General features: G+C 51.9%; 1 protein-coding gene across 2 annotated transcripts in view; it reads left to right on the forward strand.

The window, feature by feature from the left end:
* The first annotated feature begins 9 nt into the window (after positions 1-9).
* Positions 10-19,128, forward strand: part of ARHGEF9 (Cdc42 guanine nucleotide exchange factor 9) — a 212,034-nt gene continuing 192,915 nt past the window's right edge. For both annotated transcript variants that reach the window (XM_057384215.1, XM_057384216.1), the window contains exon 1: positions 10-93. The gene's annotated coding sequence lies outside the window, so the exon portion shown is untranslated. The remainder of the gene's footprint in view (positions 94-19,128) is intronic.

Genomic DNA, 19,128 nt, shown 5'->3' on the forward strand with positions numbered 1-19,128 from the left:
TAAACATTTCAACTTTCCGACGCCAGCGCAGAGTTTTGCCCTGATCGCCGGGACCGCGTGAGTGTGCGGCGCCGAGGCCATGCGGTGAGCGAGGTAAGAGCGGGGCTGGCACCGGCACCGGGACCCCCGACCCACCCCCGACCCCCGTTCCGATCTCGCCGTGGGACTGGGGCCGTCCCCGGGACCGCAACTTTAATGAGAGGAAAGGGTCGCATCGCTTCTCTTTGTGTTCTGACTCCATAAATCCATCTCACTCCCGCGCCGGTACCTGTGGGACAAGCCCTTCTGTCCCCCAGAACGGTCTCAAAGCCGCGAAATTCGGATTTGTTTCGCAAACCCCCCCTTTTTTATATAACATCACGTGGGAATCTTTTTTCTTTGTTGGGTTTTTTTGGCTGTGTTGAAGCTGCTGAGGAAGCACCAGCTCGAAGCTGAGCGGGGCAGTTCTGCSGCGGGCTCGGGTCTGGGTTTAGTTTCCCCCGCGTGTGTCTGAATTGAGCGGTTTGAGCCTGGTTTACACTCATGTGAACTCCCGAAGAATTGGGTCATTGCTCGCCCAGGCTGATTCAAGGCGTGTCTGAGTACYGGAGAACATTTCTGTGGGCTCTGGTGGGAGTTCCGTGTTTGGGAGCGTACACTTCTTACTGGTTTTAGTGGTCTCGGGAAAGCTGATGGGGCACGCTCGGTGAGAATCTTCCTCGGGTGTTTACAGAGCCTGGCTAGAGGGTTCCTGTTCCCACCTCCACCTTTGTGGGTTTGTTTTACACYTGAACATTTATGAGAGAAGAGATTTCAAAAGACAGGGTTTAATGGCTGATATCACCTCTCTGCTCCTCCCTCGTGTTTTGTTATAAAAGCAGGCGCGAYTCCTTCCCCGCAGTGACGGCAGGGCGGGCAGCGGCTCCGTGTTCCAGCGGGAGCGGGCTGCGGTGCCCAGGTCACCCCCGATCCCACGGGGATGGGCGGTAACAGCTTATTAAACCCTCTCTCTGCTGGATCTAAAGGTCCTGGAACTGTTTAAATCAAGTATTTATGGAATGCTGCTCCCTCCCGACGCGGTTATCGACTCTGATTGGCTTTGGGGAGGGTAAAAGTGCCAAATTTCGGTCTGTTACAGTAAGTGTTGGAGCAGGTGGGTGCTCGCTGGAGCTCCTGCACAGAGGGTTTGGGTGCCCTGCTCCTGTGCTGAGGGTGCCCAGTGCTGGCAGGACGGCGCATTTCAGTGGCATTTGGTCCCTGATTGACCATCAGGGACTGGGAGTGCTGAATTCCTGCTGTGCCACCTAATTTTCCTGAAATTGATTTCTGTAATTTCAAGGAGAGCAGATCATGTGTTTGTGTCGGGGTTGAGAGGGGGACACTGCTGCCCAGCATCTGTGCTGTCCAGGGAAGTTCTGGACTGGGAGGCACTCAGAGCAGACCCTGGTGTGCTCCTGTGTGATACTGAATGCCYGCTGTGGCCTCAGAGGTGACAGTGACCTCGCTGCCGTGCTCTCCTCCTGCACCAGGAGCTGTCCCTGAGCCCAGGAGTTTGTCCTGGTGGGACTCCCAGGAGCTCTGGGTGGTGGCATCGCTGGCACAAGTGGGATGGGAGCCCTGTGCTCGAAGGGAAGAAGCTGCTCCCGGGAGGAGGATGAGGCAGGTGCATCACCACATTGTGGGCATGCAAGGAGAGGGAAAAGGCATCCTCTCCATGGGGGAGCCTCCTGAGGAACTCAGCTGGAAGTGCTCAGAAAGRTCTGATTTGGAAAGATGAGTCTGGRCACTGCAGCTCCTGATCCTGTGTGCTAAGAGCCACCAGGTGCAACCTGTTGATTTCTTGTCCTTTGCTCCATTTTTGGTTAATCCCACCCCTGTTTTAAAGGTTATTTCTTCCCATCCTGGTTCCCAAGCACCCGAGTCTCCTGCCCACTGTTATTGCTGCTTTTCCTGAGTGCTGATTGCTCTCAGCCATCCTGTTGAGTGTTTTTTTATTCTCTCCAGCTTGCAGGGAAACTTCCAGGTGAAGTTGGAGAATGGGCTTGCTTTTCAATTTACTTTCTAAGCCTCAGAAATAGGCTTGGGGATTCCAAGGATCTGAGTCCAGGAGCTGAAAACCCCACAGTTAATTACTCAAACTCAGTGACCCTCGGAACTGCCTGYATTAATGTAATTGTTTGTGTCTGCTTATCCCAAAGACTTGCCCAATTTTTGCACAGATATCAGCTGATTCAATAAAATCCTCTGCCTCAGGGTGGGTGGGCGCTGCTCCCACTCTGTCCCCCTCCATGGTGTGGCACCACGAGCCGGGGATGTCACCACACGTGGTGCCCTGGGGCTTCCTGCCAGCCTTGTTTCAGGGTATAAGCATCACTAACTTTGATTTTTGTGAGATGTTTTTTTTTATTCAAGTTTTGTTGGTTTTGGCTTTTTTGCATCCAGCACGCAATAGCTGTGGGAAGGAGGTTATTTCTGGGTCRGTGCTGACATTAGGACACTGGATTAATTTTCCGTTAAATGACAGATTTATTGGAGTTTTCTTCATCTGCACACTCTGACCTGAAAACCTGAGTGAGGATTTGCCAGAAGGGGGCATTTTGCAAACATCACAAAGGATTTTGGTGGCGAGGAGATGGGCAGGGTGAGCTCGACTGGAGAATTAGGCAGTGATGCATATCTGGGAACTACGGGCTTTTGGGGAAAATTCTTGTTCAAATAAACACTAACAAATGAATTTTGGGTCATTTAGTGCTGAGGGCTGAGTGCAAGGAGACCATTCCCTGTCCCACTGCAGCTGCTGGCTCCAAGTAGTTATTAAAATAAGAAACTGTGGAATAGTACTGGATTTTTTTTTTCCTGAGGAAACAGTTTAAAAATGCATTTTCCAGTTAGCTCCTGGTAATTGTTTCTTGCTGTAGGTTGAGCTCTGAGAGCTCTGGTGTTCTTGAATGTGGTTTCTCCAATTTTCCTTTCTGGAAGGGGAGTCTGGAGCTCACAGCTCGGTGTCCCCTCTTTTGGAATGTGTTGCTGAGCTGCCYGTTGCTCATGCTGACCCAGTCCTGCCCAGTAAAGCCAGTCCTTCACTGGGGCACACCAGGGAGCTGTGTGGGGCTCTGGGGGTTGTTTTCCTGTGTGGGGTGTGTTGGATTTGGGGTCCCAGGCAGTGTGTGCTTTCCAGCCTCACCATCTCTGTACTCACCTTGTCTGTCCCCTTCCCAAACACAGAGGCTCTCCTCAGTCCTGGGACTGAGGCTTTTCTTTTTCTGTCCTTAAGCATTTACCTGCTGCAGGTGCAGGGGGTATTTTAACAGGCCCTGCCCTGGTGCTTGGCCACAGCCTTGGCTGGTGGGAGCTGCTGGGTGGGTGGGAACTTCATCCACTCTTCATCCCTGGGGAGAACAAGGCAGAGAAAAGTTAGGTGAGCTGGTGGAAGAAATGGGATGAAAACCTCTTGTTCCTGCTTCCTGGTTTCCATTGGACATTGCAGCTGCTGGGTTAGTTTTATGTGCTAAATCCAGCAGTAAGGGACTGAATCTAGCAAGTTGTGTTTGTTGCTGGAGGTCCTAGAGCACCCCAAATCGTTCAGGATCGCTGCCAAGCCAGGCTCAGGTGCCATTACCTGTTTCCTGAGTTTTTTCTTTCTGCAATAAATGCTGAGCTCTCTGCACATCCTCAGTGATCTTAGAAACCTTCCTGCCACCTGTCCCTAGTTCCCAGGCTCAACTTCTCTCCCAGTTTCGTCCCTTTCTCCCCCTCAGTGGTGCAGAGTGATGGAGAACAGTGGCCGTGGCCTGCTCATCACACCTTGGCTTTGCCCCTCCTTCCTCCTCAAGGGCTCCTTGCTGCACTGTGGGATCATCCACTATTCYTGTTTTGCTGAAGGAGCTTGTCCTTGGTTTTTCTCAGTGTTTGGGAACTCAGCAGGCTGTGTTCATCCCTCATTCCAGGCAGAAGCTCCACAGCTCACCCACCACTGGAGCATTGTGGAGGCAGGTGCTGCCTCTGGTGCCCGATGCCATCCGCTGCTCTGTCCTTGCTGTGCCTGTGCCATCTTTCCAGGAGTGATGAGAGATTTCCATGAGCCTCCTGCACTGCTCATGTTCACCCCAGCCTGGAGATCAGAGCCTCCCAAACCCCAGCCTACTCTGTGCTGCTTTCCCAAGCACTGCAGGGTACGAAACATCTGTGAGAGAAATGCCAGGTCCAGATGTTGCAGAAGGCCAGGGCGATAATGGATTATCGACAGCCATTCCCGGGCTGGACAGCTTCTGTTCGAGACGCTGCTGTGGTTCCTTCCCTGCTTCACAGCCTGGGCTCGGTTGTGGTGCTTTCCCTGTTGCCAGAGGAGCATCTCAGCGTGGCCCGGAGCCTGGAGGAGCTGCCCTGATGCTGTGTTGCCGTGGCAGAGCTTTCCCATAGTGTTTTCTCCCGGGAGCTGGCGTGCACCACCGCACAGGAAATTCTGGTTGCACCATTATTGCTGAGCCTATTGTTTGGGGCAAGGGCAGGATTCGGGCTTGCTCACATCCTCTGGTGGCTCGCTGTGCTAAGGGATGTGGTGGAGTAGCCAGGGCTGCCAGAGGAGCAGCAGAGCTCAGAGCTGCTTTGTGCCGAGTTCATGCTTAGCCCAGATCTTTGCGTTTCTGCCCAAACCCACCCCTCTGGTTTTGCATGGGAAACCTCGGGGTTAAGGAAAACTTGGAGTGAAGATTAGGCGGGGCACAGTCCTTTGGTGCAGTTTGCAGCGTTTTGCTGCTTGGCCCGCTGCTGTCTGTGGGTCTGYGTGTCGTGGACATGTTGTGTCGCCAGGTCACACATCGAGGGCTATAAAATCCGGGCTTGGGGGGATACAGAAGCCACGGAGCGCTGYCTTGGAGGTGCGGGCACACGTGGCTGTGCAGCAAACAGGGCGTGCGGGCTGGCAGAGCACGTGGCTGCTCTGTTTTCACCTGCCGCAGCCTCATGGTGTGACCAAGGCCGCCCGCTCACCTGGCCATGCCTCAGTTTCTTATCAGAGCGTTGGAGTGAGCTGCTGTGCCTGTGTTTGCTTTCACTTTGCCTTTTCCTCCACTAATCTTTGCGGCTGAGATGGTTGGCAGCGATAGCAGCCTTTCCCAGGCTGCGTGCTCCGGGTTGCAAAAGCTGCTCCTCAGTGCCCCGTGTGAGCCGCAGCTCCTTCAGGCAGGATGCCTGGGATAGTTTTCCGGCAGGAGCAGGAGGATCCCARAGCTTTGCTGTCCAGACTGTGCTCGCCTCCCTGTGGGGATGGCTGCTCACCCTTCGCGGGTTTTTCATTCCCTTTGAACTGCTGTCCCCAAAGAGGGAAAGCRCTAAACCAGGGCTAATGTAAAGAGTGAAAGCACCAGAGAAGGGCAGGTGTGAAGAGTAAAAGCGCCAAACCAGGGCAGGTGTAGAGAGTGAAGCCGCACGTGTGACATTCCTCTGCTGCCACACGCCTGGGCAGAGTTCAGCCTGGAAGTTCGCACGGCTTTTCCTGAGCTTTTGCTGCCCCAGGAAAGCCCTGGGGAGGCTGTGCAGGCTGCACAGAGCTGCCCTGCCGCTAGCATTGTATCCTAGCGCAGTGTGGGGAGCTGTGATGCCCGGGGATCCCGGAGCCGCAGGCTGGCTCCCTCGCTGCCGTTCCGCCGGGATCCCCGTTCCGCGGGCTGCAGTGGCAGGGCTCGGCCGGCTTTGTGGAGCAGGCTGGCTGAGCAGTGCTGTGCTGGCACGGGAAGGGAACCGAGCGGCTCCTGTGCCACCCCGGGCCGCCACGTGCCTGGCAGAGGGACGGGGAGCCTGGCAGCAGCCGTCCCGTGTCCCTCGGCTGAACGAGCCACCCTGGCAGKGGCTGGAGCTCATCTGCTCCCGCCGCTCCTCTCACGCTGGCACAGGGCGGCAGCTGATGCCGTCCCGCTGCCACTGGGCTGGCATTGTCCGCCGGKGCCCTCCCGCACACTCGGGGCTTGTTTGAGAAAGCCATTAATCAGTTTAAAGCTGCCCCGTCGCGCTCGTGGCTGTGAGAAGTGCCCATTGTGTGTGCGAACAACGGCGGCGATGTGAGCGGCTGCCCCGGCCGGGAATGGTGTCACTGCAGCGGTGGGAGGTCACACGTGCTGCCGGAGCGGGGTGGCCGCAGAGCCTCGGAGCGCGGCTTGGGCCGGGCGGCTGGGCTGCACCAGGCACCACCCGGCCTCCTTGGGCCAGCCTGGGGCAGGGGGGCACCAGGGTCCTGCCTGAGCTCGGCAATGCAGCTGGGAGTCGGAGGAGGAGAGCATCCCCCAGCTATTTGAGCAGTGAAAGGTGTTGACTTTGCACTCAAAGGGTGCTTCCCATCARGCAGACCCAGAGTCTGTTATTTTCSTATTCCTCCCTCACACTGTGGGCAATTGGACAACATTCCTGGGTGCAGAGCACATCCTAAAGTTGGTTTCCACACTGTACTGGAGCTTGGAAAAGGCTCTGAGCCAGCGAGCAGGCAAGCYGCACACCCGGTGTCCCTGTGCAGTCACACTGGGATGTGGAGATGGGGAGAGCTGAGRGAAGCACAGGGCTCAGGCAGGTGGCCTTGGCATTCCCACAGAGAGCTCTGTGCTCCATGGTGTGGGTGATGCTGAGAACGAGTGTGCTCCGTGRTGTGGGAATGCTGAGTGTGCCCATGGTGGGTGCCTGGGAGCCCACTTGAGCCTGAGGGATGCTCTCTGCACCCTGTGCTCTCTGTCTCTCTGGGTTTTCCTGGGAGATTTTACACATCAGTGCCTGGGGATTTGTCTTTATATGGTGTAARTCCTGCCAAAACAATTTCTTCCTATTATTGCTGCCCCAGTTTTAGAGGAGTGATTAGAACCTTTTGCMCAGACCTGGTTTGTCCCAGGGGCTCTCCTGCTCTGAGCTGGGAGTTTTGAGCAGCAGTTCCAGGGCMACTTTTCTTTGATCCTTCAGTTAAATTTCAAAGTTAGATCTAGTAAAATGATTTAAGGAATGTCTGAATGTAGTCTTGTAGGGTCTCTCCAAAGCCAGATGGCTTTGGGTGATATTTTCCATGAGTTATCTCTTCAGATGCCCATGAAAGTAGTAATTAATGAAAGACAAAGACCTTGAAGACAAGGCTTGGGTTAGAATGTGTTGAAATGAAAGCTTAGACCGTGTGAGGCTTTGTTTGGAGCTGGGCTGGAGCTGGGGGACCATCCCAGGTCTCAGCCCCTGTGGTTCAGGCTGTCACACCATTTTGTCTCCACTCCTGCAAAGGCACAGTTTTAAGGCCAGACCTTAAATGTCCTAATGGAAATGAGGGTGTATCTTAAACCCTCTTCTGATTGTTTTTAATTCATTTTGAGTGAATGAACTCAATCCAAAGCAGAGCCACYAGAAACAGAATCCTGGAAGGGTTTGGKTTGGAAGGTACCTTCAAGAACAGCTTGTTCCAAGCTGTACCAGGGCAGGAACACCTTCCTGTGGAAGCTTTGCTGGGTTTCAGCTGGGCTGTGCCAGGCAGTGCTGGATCAGCTGTGATTGCTTACSATAAAGGAGTAATTCCGGGTTTCCCGGTGGCAAACACAGCGCCAGAGCTGGGAGGGCTCTGGCTGCTGCCAGACAATCGGGTTTGAACAGGCTGCACTCCTTTTCCTAAGAGCAGGCTGCTGGGAGGAAGGAAAAACAGGAAAAAAGGCAGTTAGTCACTAGGGTGAGGTGCTGCCCTGTGGACAGGGTGACRGGGCTGTCCCAGCACCTCATCTGGGTGAGGGAGAGGGGGCTGGAGGGCGAGAGAAGTGGGGGCCACCAAAGCCCCAAACAAATGCAAACATCTGAGCTRTGGGGTCTGTTCTGCCAGGAGGGAGGGAGCTGAGTCCCTCAGCTGGGCTATCCACAGGGACCTTTGGCCAGGTCTGATTCTGGGAACTGTGCAGATGAGTGGGTGCTTGTGAACCCACAAGGAGTCCTACAGAAGGGATCTGCTGCTGCAAGAGCCAAGTCTTTGCTTCTGACGCTTCCGTGGCTGATGTTTTCTTMCTCTGGGATGCAGCAGCAGTGCCTGTAATTCTCCAAGGGCAGGAACTCCTCTGTGGCCTCTCTCTGGTCTGTAATTGGTCCCCGTGACTTCTTGCCATCATAATTAAAGCAAGTGTTYAAGTAAACCTTTGTGAAGATAATGAGTTGCATTAGGTAGAAATATTTATAGAAAATGGAAGTAAATAAATGACATTTCAGGGCATAACCCAGCCCATGTTTGACAGAGCTAGAAGCAATTTTCTCCAAAATGCAAATTACTCCCTAATTACTTGTTAATGATGTTCTTGCCTCTTTCCTCTGAAGGATTTGCYCTTGTCCAGAGCATAGGAGGAAGCAGCAGCTTGTATGGAAGTTACATGATCCAGGCATGTCTGTGCTTCTTTAAGCTCCTCTGTGATCAGTGGGTTTTGCACCTATAAAGGATGAGGACAACGCCATGAAAATGGTCTGTGGGAAATACAGGGAGTCTATTCCTGTGATTTCAGCCTTGAATGTTTTGAGTGATAATTACACTGCAATCTTTCCAGGCACCTCACTTTGATTCTGGAAAGTCTCACCTTTATTTACTGCTACAGTGTAAGTGTRTTTAACAAAATAGAAATGAAAACTTGAAGAAGAGTTTTTATTTGGGGGAAGAGCTTCAGTGCTGGATGCTGCAAGACTGCTCCATGGACTGATTGCTGGATGTCTCTTGAGGAGCTGTTCAGAAGATCAGAACCGTTGCCTGTCTTACTTCAAACACACGAAAGGAGGTGCAGCTTTGGCTGGAAGCAGGAAGGAGCCGTGGATTAGGTAGTGTTGGAGGAATCCCTCTGTGCTGCACTTCCCTGRTTCCTTCTATCCCTGTGCTGCATGAGGAGAATGTAGTGAAAGGATGAACACCAAGATCCCAGTTCAGTTTAGGCACCTAAATACCTGTTTGAGTGTGGCAGTGGGAAATGATGTTGAAGGCACAGCTCTCCCCTGGGCAGTGGGACAGGGCTGGGAGGGAGCTGGGTTAGGGGTGCCTGGCAGCATTTCTGAGCGTGCAGGAGGGTGTCTAGAGAAGCAACAATCTGGGACAGGATCTTCTGCAGAGTCCAGCCTTCGGAGTCTGGTGGTGATCTGCACTTTTGCTGGGGTTCAGCCTCATGTGGCTTAAATTGTGATTTGTAACTATGGGGGTATGGGGACACTTGAATAAACAAGAGCTGTGTTTGGTGTGGGGGCTGTGGAGCTGTGTGCTGTAGAGATGGGTCAGAAATTTGTGTTCTTCAGTTGTAAGCGACACACAAGTCCAATTCCTGGTCCTKCACAGGACCCCCAAAATCACCATATAACCCAGCTCCCAGGTGAGATATTTAATGAATATCTTTACCTCTGCCCCTTCATTGGTTTTACAGCCAGCTGCCCTTGAGGGATCTGGAGGAGGGGCAGCTTGGGAGGGAAGTTCAGCAMAGGCTTCTGTCAGGGTTGGGAATGAATGAAACAAGGGTGATGCCTTTGACATGAGGGTCACAAAGATTGGTTTTGTTGGGTGCTTCATTCCTGCCTCATTCCTGCCCCCCTGGACCTGCTCTGTCACCCACTGGGGGCTGTGGGACAGCCCTGGCTTGTGTTTCTGTGTCCACAGGCAGGGCTGAAGCACCCACCTGCCCCTRTGCTGGAGTGGCTCTTTGCCACCCTTCCCATTTGCTGTGCCTTTTAGGGAGATTATTTCTGGCATGCTCTGTCAGGTTTCTTGATTTTCTTGCTGCAGGTAGTTGTGAAATAGCAACTGTTCCGCAAGTGCCACTGCTGGGCTGGCACTCCTTTGCCTGCTCCTGTGAGGAAGAGGGAGAGTGAATTATGGACAGACAAGAAAAAGAGGCATTAAATCAATGGAGGATCCCTCTGGTTCTGTGGGAATTGAGTTTTGCTCMGGTTTTCTGCTGGACAAGCCCATATTCTTAATTTTTTTCTTTAAGGCACGTCTGTTGTTTCCTCTGAAGGAAGAAGGGGTCACTTTTTCCACCCTGCTGACGTGAGCAGTGAATCACAGCGGTTGTGGGAAGGTGCTGTCACTGGGACTAGTAACCTGTCAGAATATTTTTTGCCTTCACCCTGAAGTCCTGAGGCGTTTTGCAGCCTGTGAGCTGAGTGTTTGGGTATGACCACAATTCCCAATGCACTTTGGATGCTTCTCAAGGGGGATGGACAGGAAGGATTGACTCCTTAAAGGTTCTGATTTCCAGGCAGTGCTGTAGCCTRTGGATGGGAGTTCATTCTACTACAGGAAGGAAATGTGTCAGCAGCAGAACTCCAGCATAAGGAAACCTGGAAACAGAGTGCCTTGGTGCTCCAGGCAAATGAGAGGTCCTCTGGAGGATCCTGCAGAGACCTCAGCAGGTTTTGTGGTGCTGGCAGTGCTGGGGGCAGCTGGGGCTGCTCCTGTGCAGGCAGGTGGAGCCTACGTGGGAGTTGCTGCAGCTCCTGTGCCAGCTGAGCAGGGCTTGAACCCCAGTTCTGAGGAAACACGAGCTGGGGTGCCCTGGCTCCCTGCACCCTCCACAGGGTGCACAGCCTTGCTGAACTCACATCTCCGGCTTTTCCAAGGATTTGCAGCCTCATGCCTGCTGCTGTGGAGTTCCAGGGCTTTCCAGAGTGGAAAGGGTATCACTGCTGCTCAGCCTCGGCTCAACACTGTCACCTATACAGAATTTTGTGTGACGTGAGYTGGCAAATCCAGACATTGTTTTTTTTGCCTGATGGCAATGTTTGGATATCCACGCTGTGCAATTTCCTGCAAAAACTTGATATTGCCTGCACGTGTTCCCAAGCTGTTGGTGTTAAAGCACGGGTGAAGCTGCAGGTGTGCTGAGCGCACCGTCGGATCTGCACCTCAGAGGGGATGGGCACTTTCAGGGTGACTGGTGCTGTCCTTTTCTGCTTCCTGCCTGTGGCTTCTGTTGCGTCCTTTGCCAAGTGTGGCAATAAATTCACTTGTTGAGAGGGAGGTGCTGGAAAGCTATAGAATATACAGAATATAGAAAAGGGTGAAATGGAAAGTGCCTCATACTCAGAACACAATCCCCAGCTCCTTGTAAAAACAGTGCAGGCTTTCTTCCATCAATGGGGACAAAGGGAATCTTTAACTGCTCCTGCTCTGCTGAGTTCTGAACCCTAAAAAAATGGGGTGAACATATCCTTGGTAGAGCAGGGTGGGAAGCGGAGGAGACCTGGCTGTGGGGCCACCTGCGTGTGCCCAGCCCCATCCCCATGGCCGGGGAGCACAGCAGGGGCCTGGGCAGGAGATGAAAAGCTCATCAGTGGTGATGCTAATTGGATGTGATGCTGGTTGCTTGCGTGGCCCAGTGGAGTGTGGCCGGCTCGAGCAGCCCCTGGAGCGTGAGCAATGGGAGCTGACAGCCCCTTTTGCAGGGCAAAGCCATGCTGGGGACACCGTGCAGGGACCAGACAGGGACTGTGCTCCCCGTGTCCCTTCACCTGGGCATGGCTGGTTTGGGGTCCCTATGGGATCATCCTGGTGGGCTGGCATTGATCAGTAATGAATTTGAAATCTTGGGGTAGGAGAGGAGCACYAGCTGGGGCCAGGCCGGGCTGCACAAATGCAGGATAACACCAGCAGCAATGGCAGCATTCCCAGTGAAACTGGGCTCCAAACATCACCCAGCCACCCATAGCTCCTGCAGAACAGCACTGTGGGCAGYCTGGGCTCAGTGGGTGCTGCTGGTTAGTGTGGAGTGGCTCTGGATACATGTAAAGGAGGGTTTTTAGTTGTTGCTCTTAAGAGGGAAGGCAGCAGAAAGGTGTCCTGCTTGTCTAGAAGACACCTTGTGACTTCTGAGAGTTCTAAACCAATCTTTGAGGGGAAAGTAAGGTGCAGGCAGGTGTCAGACTGCTAGAAGTTCCATGTGACCCCTGAAAGTGCCTCTGTGGGTGAAAAGCCTCAGCCTGAGAGCAGGCCGGGCACTGTGATTTTCTGGAAATACCAGCTGAGTTTTTTCATGTGCCTAAAGGCAATTCAGTGCAAGACCACCTGCCTTCCCGAGCTGGGTATCTCGCAATGCTGCGATGGACAGAGGCACAGCAGCTGTTATTGGCGTCTTTGGGACATCAAACCTTCCAACACCCAGAAACTGGGCTGAAGTCACTGAAAAGCAGTGCAGAAGATCTGCAATATATTGTTTGCCGCTGAGGGCAAAGACATTTGTACACCTGATACCTGGGGCAGTAAAGTGAGACTTGTCACCAATTTCAAACAGGGGAGGGAGATCACCTCACCTTGGAGGCTTGTGCTTGATGAGTTGTGTTTTCCAGGATGTGGTGCTTGGGGAGTTTAGAACCAACCAGCCCCTGCCCAGTCCCGTGCTCTTGTGGGTTGTGTCCAGCTTTTCTGGGTTACAGGGGAAAGGAGGATGGGAAATTCCACCTCTGCAGCTGCCTGAGAGGAGCTGGTCTCTTGGGATTTGTTTGGAGGTAGAAACAGGGYTGGGAGCGAGACAATGCAGTACATGGAAGGTGTCCTTTGCCATCAGCAGGGCCACGTCAGGGAGCTGCTGAGTAACCTGAAATACTCCTTGGAAATGTTTGAGCAGAGCGGGTTGCTGCATGTGAATTTGGGGCTGGTGTTGGCACCCAGCTCTTTGTTTCTAATCCTGAGCTGAATGTGCTGAACATACATTAACACAGAATCCCAGACTGGGAGCTCTGTAACTATGGCAATACCCTACAAACGTGACCCTCTGCTCTTCATCTCCACGCTGGCATCAGCCTTGTAGGATGGCACTCCTTTTTTCTAGTAGTAATTCCATGTCAGAGAGGAAATATAAATAAACTCCCCAAACAAAAGAAGCAAGGAAAAAATAATTCTTTCAAACATTTGAGCAGGAACAATAGGGTAGGATATGCACTCTCTGGGGAGGGCTAATGGCTGAAACCGATAGGAGCACAGTGCTGCCTTGGGCTGCACCTAGCCCAGAGCTTGGCTCAGCGAGGATTATTTATAGCAAATGTTATGGCAGAAGCATGTGTGACCTGTAGGCTCCCGGCGAGGGGAAGAGCTTTCCTGTGCTGTCTCTGYGATACAATAGACAATTATTTAGACACTATCTTTGTCTCGAGATATAAACAATTCAATGCTGGCTGCTGATTTCTGCTCTGATGTTGGGACTGTGGGCAGCCATGATTTGTTGCTGAGGGATTTGTGGAGAAGGCAAGGATTTTAAAGAAATGTTACAACTCTAAAGTTCCTGAGGCATCTCTATTAGACTAATTGGGAACGCAGAGTAATGTCACAAGCATCACGAAGTTGTTGCTTCCCAGCATCCTCCCAAAGGATGGCAGCCAGGGGTTCAATATTGTTCAGCTGCCATTAATGGGGTGTGTATGGGTGTAGACCCCTGAATCTGCCAGGTCTATTGTGTTTGAGCTCGTCACTGCAGTATTAAAGTACCTACAGYTGCTACTGGATAGTAATTAAATCTTCTTACATATAATTAACTACTTTCAACTGACTGCTGAGCAGCTTAAATAATCTACATGTGATGGCAGATATTTCGATATTAGAATGGCGACAGTTGGTGCCAAATAGCTGGGGAGGTTGGAGAAACAGCTCTTGTGCACCAAAACAGCTTTGTGCTCACAGATGGGTCCTCCTTCAGAATCCCTCCTTTCCTGGGGTCCCTGTCCACCCTGGGTGCCAAGGACCCAAAGGATCATTTTGGATCTCYTCAAGACTCACCTCAATTTTATTTTCTGTCAAGTGAAAGAATTTAAAATTGCAAAAAAAGGGAAATGTGGAGGAATGTGTGAGGGTGATGCTGCCGTGGTTCRGTGGGCAGAGGGTCAGTCTGCATCTGCAGTTCTGGGTCAGCTCTGTGAATCTGGAGGAACATTTAGCACAGGGGCAGTCCAAGGTGTGTGGACTTTGTGAGAGGCTTGATCTGAAGTCCACCTTCAGCAGGAACGAATCTGTTTTATGTTCATTGCTTCATTCCAGTTGTGTTCTTTTCTACCTCTGTGTTTTACCCTTGAGCTTCTGCTCAGTTTTGCACCAGGAGCTGGGTGCCAGCTTTCTCTCCTTCCCTGTGTATAAAGCTGTTCCTAGCTTGGTGTACGGTTTTAGGGCTCCACTAGTGCCCTGTGCAGTTGCCTGGCACCTCCCTGCAGTGCCACCCCATCTCCCACTGAGCCCCAGAGTGGAGCTGTGCTGTTTGCAGTGAGCTGGTCCCTCCCTGGCAGCGCTAGCACCAGCCCAGTTTGTCTGACAGATGCAGTGGCGCATCTCTCTCTCTCTCTCTGCCCCCCTCGGCTGCAGGCAAAATGAGTCTCCTGCTCTAATTTCAYTGTGTTTAGCCACCGCACAAACTCTAAAGCTCCCTGAAATGGGAAGGAAGTAATGTTTAAATTATACATGAGTGAACTGATTTACTCAGCCTGAAGTTTTGAGTTCCGTCCTTATAAATACAGGGCTGAAGCTATCAGTCTGTGCATCCATCCGTCTGCCCGGGGAAGATTGAATTAGCAGGGACACAAATGCAGGTCCAGGACTGTAAAAGCTTTGGCTTAAAACAGTGCAAACCATGTGGGGCAGATGCTGCTGCCACAGGGAAGATAGTGTGTTTGACTGGGGTTAACTTGTCTGGTCGTCTGCCCTTGGTGATGGAGGAGACTGTTGCTATAGGATCCCTTCTGCTGCTGGGAAGTGAAGTTGTCACCATCCCTGGAAATATTTAGGAAATGTGTGGATATGGCACTTGAGGGCATGGTTTAGTGGTCAGCATGGTGGTGGTGCTGGGTTGATGACTGGACTCAGTTTTGGATGTCTTGTCCAGCCTTAATGATTCTGTGATTCTAGAACTCAGTGTTTTGATATGGTCTGTATGCTCCTGACTGGGAATGGATTGAGACTGCTCTCCTGTCTGCCTCCTGTTCCTAATGAGGGGGTTTAGCTTCCTGTGCAAGGGATTTTGCAGAGCATGTAAAATGCTGGTTCTATTCTATGGCCACTTCCTATGGGCATGGCCCCGCGCTCCTTGGGGAGCCCAGAGCCGGAAAGTCGTAACTGTGGTCGCTGATGGCCTGGAGATCCCTTTTGCAGATGTTTCACCCAAGTCTATCCTTCCMCCTCTATTGAAAAAAACGAGCAAGCACGCTGCAGTGCTGCCATGCCTGGCCAAGGCCCCGCAGCAAACCATCCTCCTTGACCCAGAAACAGAGGATGCTGAAGTTTTGTAGSGGCTGCAGTGGTTTGTGGTGTGGGGATCTGCCAGGTGGGCAGGACTCGGTCACCAGGCTGCATCCCCAGGGTGTGCCCTGTGAGCAAATGCMGCTCTGCACTTGGTCCTTGGATGCRGCACCCAGAGAGGCTGAAATGTCTGTGGAGACATAAACAGAAAGGGGGAGAAGTCACGATTCTCTCCCTATTTGTTTGACCTAAATACASTGAAGTAACTGTACCCCCATGAAAGAGATAATTTCCTGACGCTGGAGAGCTTAACATCTGTTTCCTCCCATTTTTTTTCGGTGGTAGAACATGGTAACGGAAGAACTGGCGGGGTTTTCTTTCCTCTTTTTCTTTTGTATAGCAAGAGGCTCTGTATGCATGGGCTAAATACGCTCTCCGAGAGCAGACAGGTTTCTCTCAAGAGTTATATGATCATTTGTTCTCTATTTTCTCTCCTTCCTGCCTCCCCCCGCCCCTCCTGGAGAGGAGCGGATACAGCGAAGCCCAGGCAGGACTTCCTTAGCTCAGTCATGCCTTCTGGCAGGCTGCGCCGCGTGCCCTCTCCCCATCACCCCCCTTCCCCGAAAAACAATGGCCAAAGGCTCCTTCTTGTTTGTTATTTTGGATCCTGCAGAGGAAGAGCCGAGTGGAAGATYGTGTCCCCGGGGGCCCCCGGTGCATTCCAGCTCCGGCAGCGCCCGGCGAGGCTGTTGGCGCCTGGACTGCGCCGGCCCCGGGCCTTTCACTCCAGCCTTGTGATGCTGGGGGGACAAGGGGTTTGGGAGCAAATGTAACAATGCTGAAAGGTGAGAGACRGGGGATGGAGAGCTTGGAGGGCTGCCTCAAGTCTCTGCTCTGCAGTGGATGTGGATCCTGTCCTTGGAACATCCAGCGCAGCTGAGTTGTCAGTGTGCCAAGAGGAGCTGGGCTATTGTACCAACCGTTCCTGACATTGCTTGAACCCCATGGATTCTTCTTCACAGTTGGGGTGTAGTGAGCCTCAGACCCTCCCTACCTCTGGCTCCAAAGCCCTCCAGGACGAACTTGGGTCTCTCAAGGTGCTTTGAGCCAGCGGCTCTGTGGTGGAAATCACGTTTCTGGTATGCGATCCTGTCTAGGCTGCCCCAAGGGCAACCCCACCACCAATTTCCTCTTTGTTCCCTTCAAAGGCTTCTTGTTTCTCAGGACCCCAATCAAAATAGTTCCTTCACATCACTTGATAGAATGGATGTACAACTTGACTGGAACCTGGAGTATGCAGTCTCCAAAATCCCACAACACCAAGGGGATCCTGGAATCACAGRATAGTTTGGGTTGGAAAAAACCTTTGAAATCATCTCATTACACTCCTGGGTCACCTTCTGCTATCCCAGGGTGCTCCAAGCCCTGTCTAATCTGGTCTTGGACACTTCCAGGGATGGAGTGGCCACAACTTACCTGGGTACCTGTGCCAGTACCCTCCTAGTGCTTCAGAACACTAAATATATTTTTTAAAAGATTTTCTCTGCTTGTTGCCCAAAAACTGCAGTGATCTGAAGGAGATTTCAGGAATGTGGTGCCCACCTGGCCAACARCCTGAACTGTGTGGTGTTAAATGAGATTTCTTTCCATCACTTGGATCYCTTGAGAAAACTCAGCCTGGATCAGACCTTTCCTAACTGATGCTTCCCTTTTAGCAGGTCTTGCTGCCCTGCTGCCTTTGGACCTGGTGTGGGGKTTTAACCTGGTTTAACATCCKGGTTTTGCTCTGATTGTGGATRCCTTGTGTAGGGCAGCTCAGCAGGAGATTGCCCATGGAAAGTGTCACTCCCTGAGGGGTGGCTTGTGACAGCCCTGATTGCTTGGGCCTTACTCAGTGTCCTTTAAGTCAGTGAGATCTGTCAACTTCAGTAGGTGTTCTCTAGGCCTGTGCTGTTATTTTTGCTGGCTGTCTGCTAAATCACAGTGAAAAGGAGCAGAATTGCTCTTCCTCCCACCTGTATCATGCAGGCAGAACCTGTTGCCAAGGGAATGTTGAGCAATCACCAGTGAGATCCAGAGTACCTATTTCTTTCTTAGGGATTTGGATAATACAAAAAATATGGGAAGAATTTGGAGGGGGAATTATGGCTGTAGATACAGATGTTTGTGTAACACACCTGGTGCCATTGGCTGGGGATTTTATTAATCTCTGCTTAYTTGTCCCTCTCAGTGACCTGGAAAAGGAAAGTGAATTTTCAGAATGAAGGGTTGCTGATTGTGTGAGAAGAGCAGGGCAAGGTGGGGTCCCACACAGCCCCTGTATGCTGGAACTGTTGGAAGTGTTTGGTTGGTAGCTGGGCTTTTATAAAACCATCTTCCCCTCCAGGTGAGATGCTCTGTGTTTCAGAGAGCAAACACACAAGCTTTTGGTCTCCAGACCTGGCTGAGCCATTCTTTTTGGGCTTAGATGATCCGAGGGTAATGGAGGAGGTGATTGTGTTACCTCATATTTCCTATGGTTAAAGCCCTCCTTTAAGTGATGGTAGTCCCAGCTCAGCTGTGGGGTACAGTAATTTGACTGCAGCTCAAGGATGGGAAAAGTAAACAGGTGGTTGACAAGTGGTGTCATTTTCTGGCTAATAGCTGTTTCTTCAAAACCTCTTTCTCCTGTGCCCTAGGAAGGTGAGTAATGGTTCATCAGATACTCTGAGGGCCGTTCTCCTCCAGATTGAAATTTTATTTTGTTATGATGAGCCTCAATGTCCCCAAGCCCGTGTGTTTGGTTGATAAGGCCACCTTTGCCCTGCTTGGCTGATGGAGAGCCCAGGTTTCCCCCAGGCAGCTGCTGCAGGTGTTTGCACGGCGGCAGATGCTGTGTTTGGCAGCTCCATTCGGCAGTGCAGCGCAGCAGATTTTGGCTCCTGCTCAGGGAGCACTGAGGGAAGCTGGAGTTCGCCTCGGTGGTGGGAGGCTTTGCTGTGGGTGAGGCAGTGCCAGTCCTGGGGCTGGAGCTGGCTCAGGGGCAGCGCTGGCACCATGAGCACTGAGGAAGCTGCGCTGGGAGCTGGCTCCTGCCAGGGTCAGCCCGTGGTTTCAGTGTGTGCAGTTCTGCAGTGTGAATGGGGGGAATTCAAACCCCAGCAAGGTGGTTTTGGAGATGAGGAGAGGTTCAAGTGAGGCTGTGCTGGAAGGGAAGGTGGAGAGGAGGCACCAAGCACTGGTCACAGAATGGGTCTCCTCTCTGCTTCGAGTGCTTGGGTCTGGCTTCATGGTGGCRGCTTGAATTTACATCTGGTTTAAAGCTGCTTAAAAAAAAAAAATTGAAACCCGCCGCATATTTAATTTTAAAGCCACCCATGTGCCCTGTGATTCTGGATTCTGTTGCTGCTCTGGGGAGGCCTGTGCAGGATCTGTCCCTTGTTATGGACTCCCTTTGCCTGACACATGAGGAACAGCCTGTCTCCTCTGTGCTAGCATCCCTCCAAAGACTTCACAGGCAAGCCTCTTCCCTTTGAATCTTCTTTCCTCATGCAGGATCCACCCAGCCAAAAMCAATAAAACATAAAACTGCAAAGAGAAAACAAACAAACAAAAAAAAAGGGACCATTTGTGATTTCTGTCTTTTGCTGCCAGTTGGCTGCATGACTTGAAACGACTAAAGTGCTCTTCATTTTTTCCCCCACTCCTTCCAACCCATCCCAATGTGTTAGTCTTTAAGTTGCAGCAGGAATGTCTGGGAATAACTTGCATCCCAAAGCRACAGCCTCAGAAATGAGGAGTTGATCTTCTCCTCAAGCACCAGATGGAGAAACTGTCCTGCAAAACACTTGATTTTTTTTGGGAACAAAAGCTTCTGTGGTCTCTGCAGGGACCCAGAACAACACAGATCCTGCGTGAATTTCTGCTGTAGGGTTTACATGGTGGTGCTGAGGCCCCAAAAGTGCCTGGGGAAGKAGGTTGTCTCTTAAAATCTC

The sequence above is a fragment of the Malurus melanocephalus genome, unplaced genomic scaffold, assembly GCF_030028575.1.
Source record: "Malurus melanocephalus ecotype Western Australia unplaced genomic scaffold, MMel_1.1 scaffold_692, whole genome shotgun sequence".
NCBI classification, from domain to species: Eukaryota; Metazoa; Chordata; class Aves; order Passeriformes; family Maluridae; genus Malurus; species Malurus melanocephalus.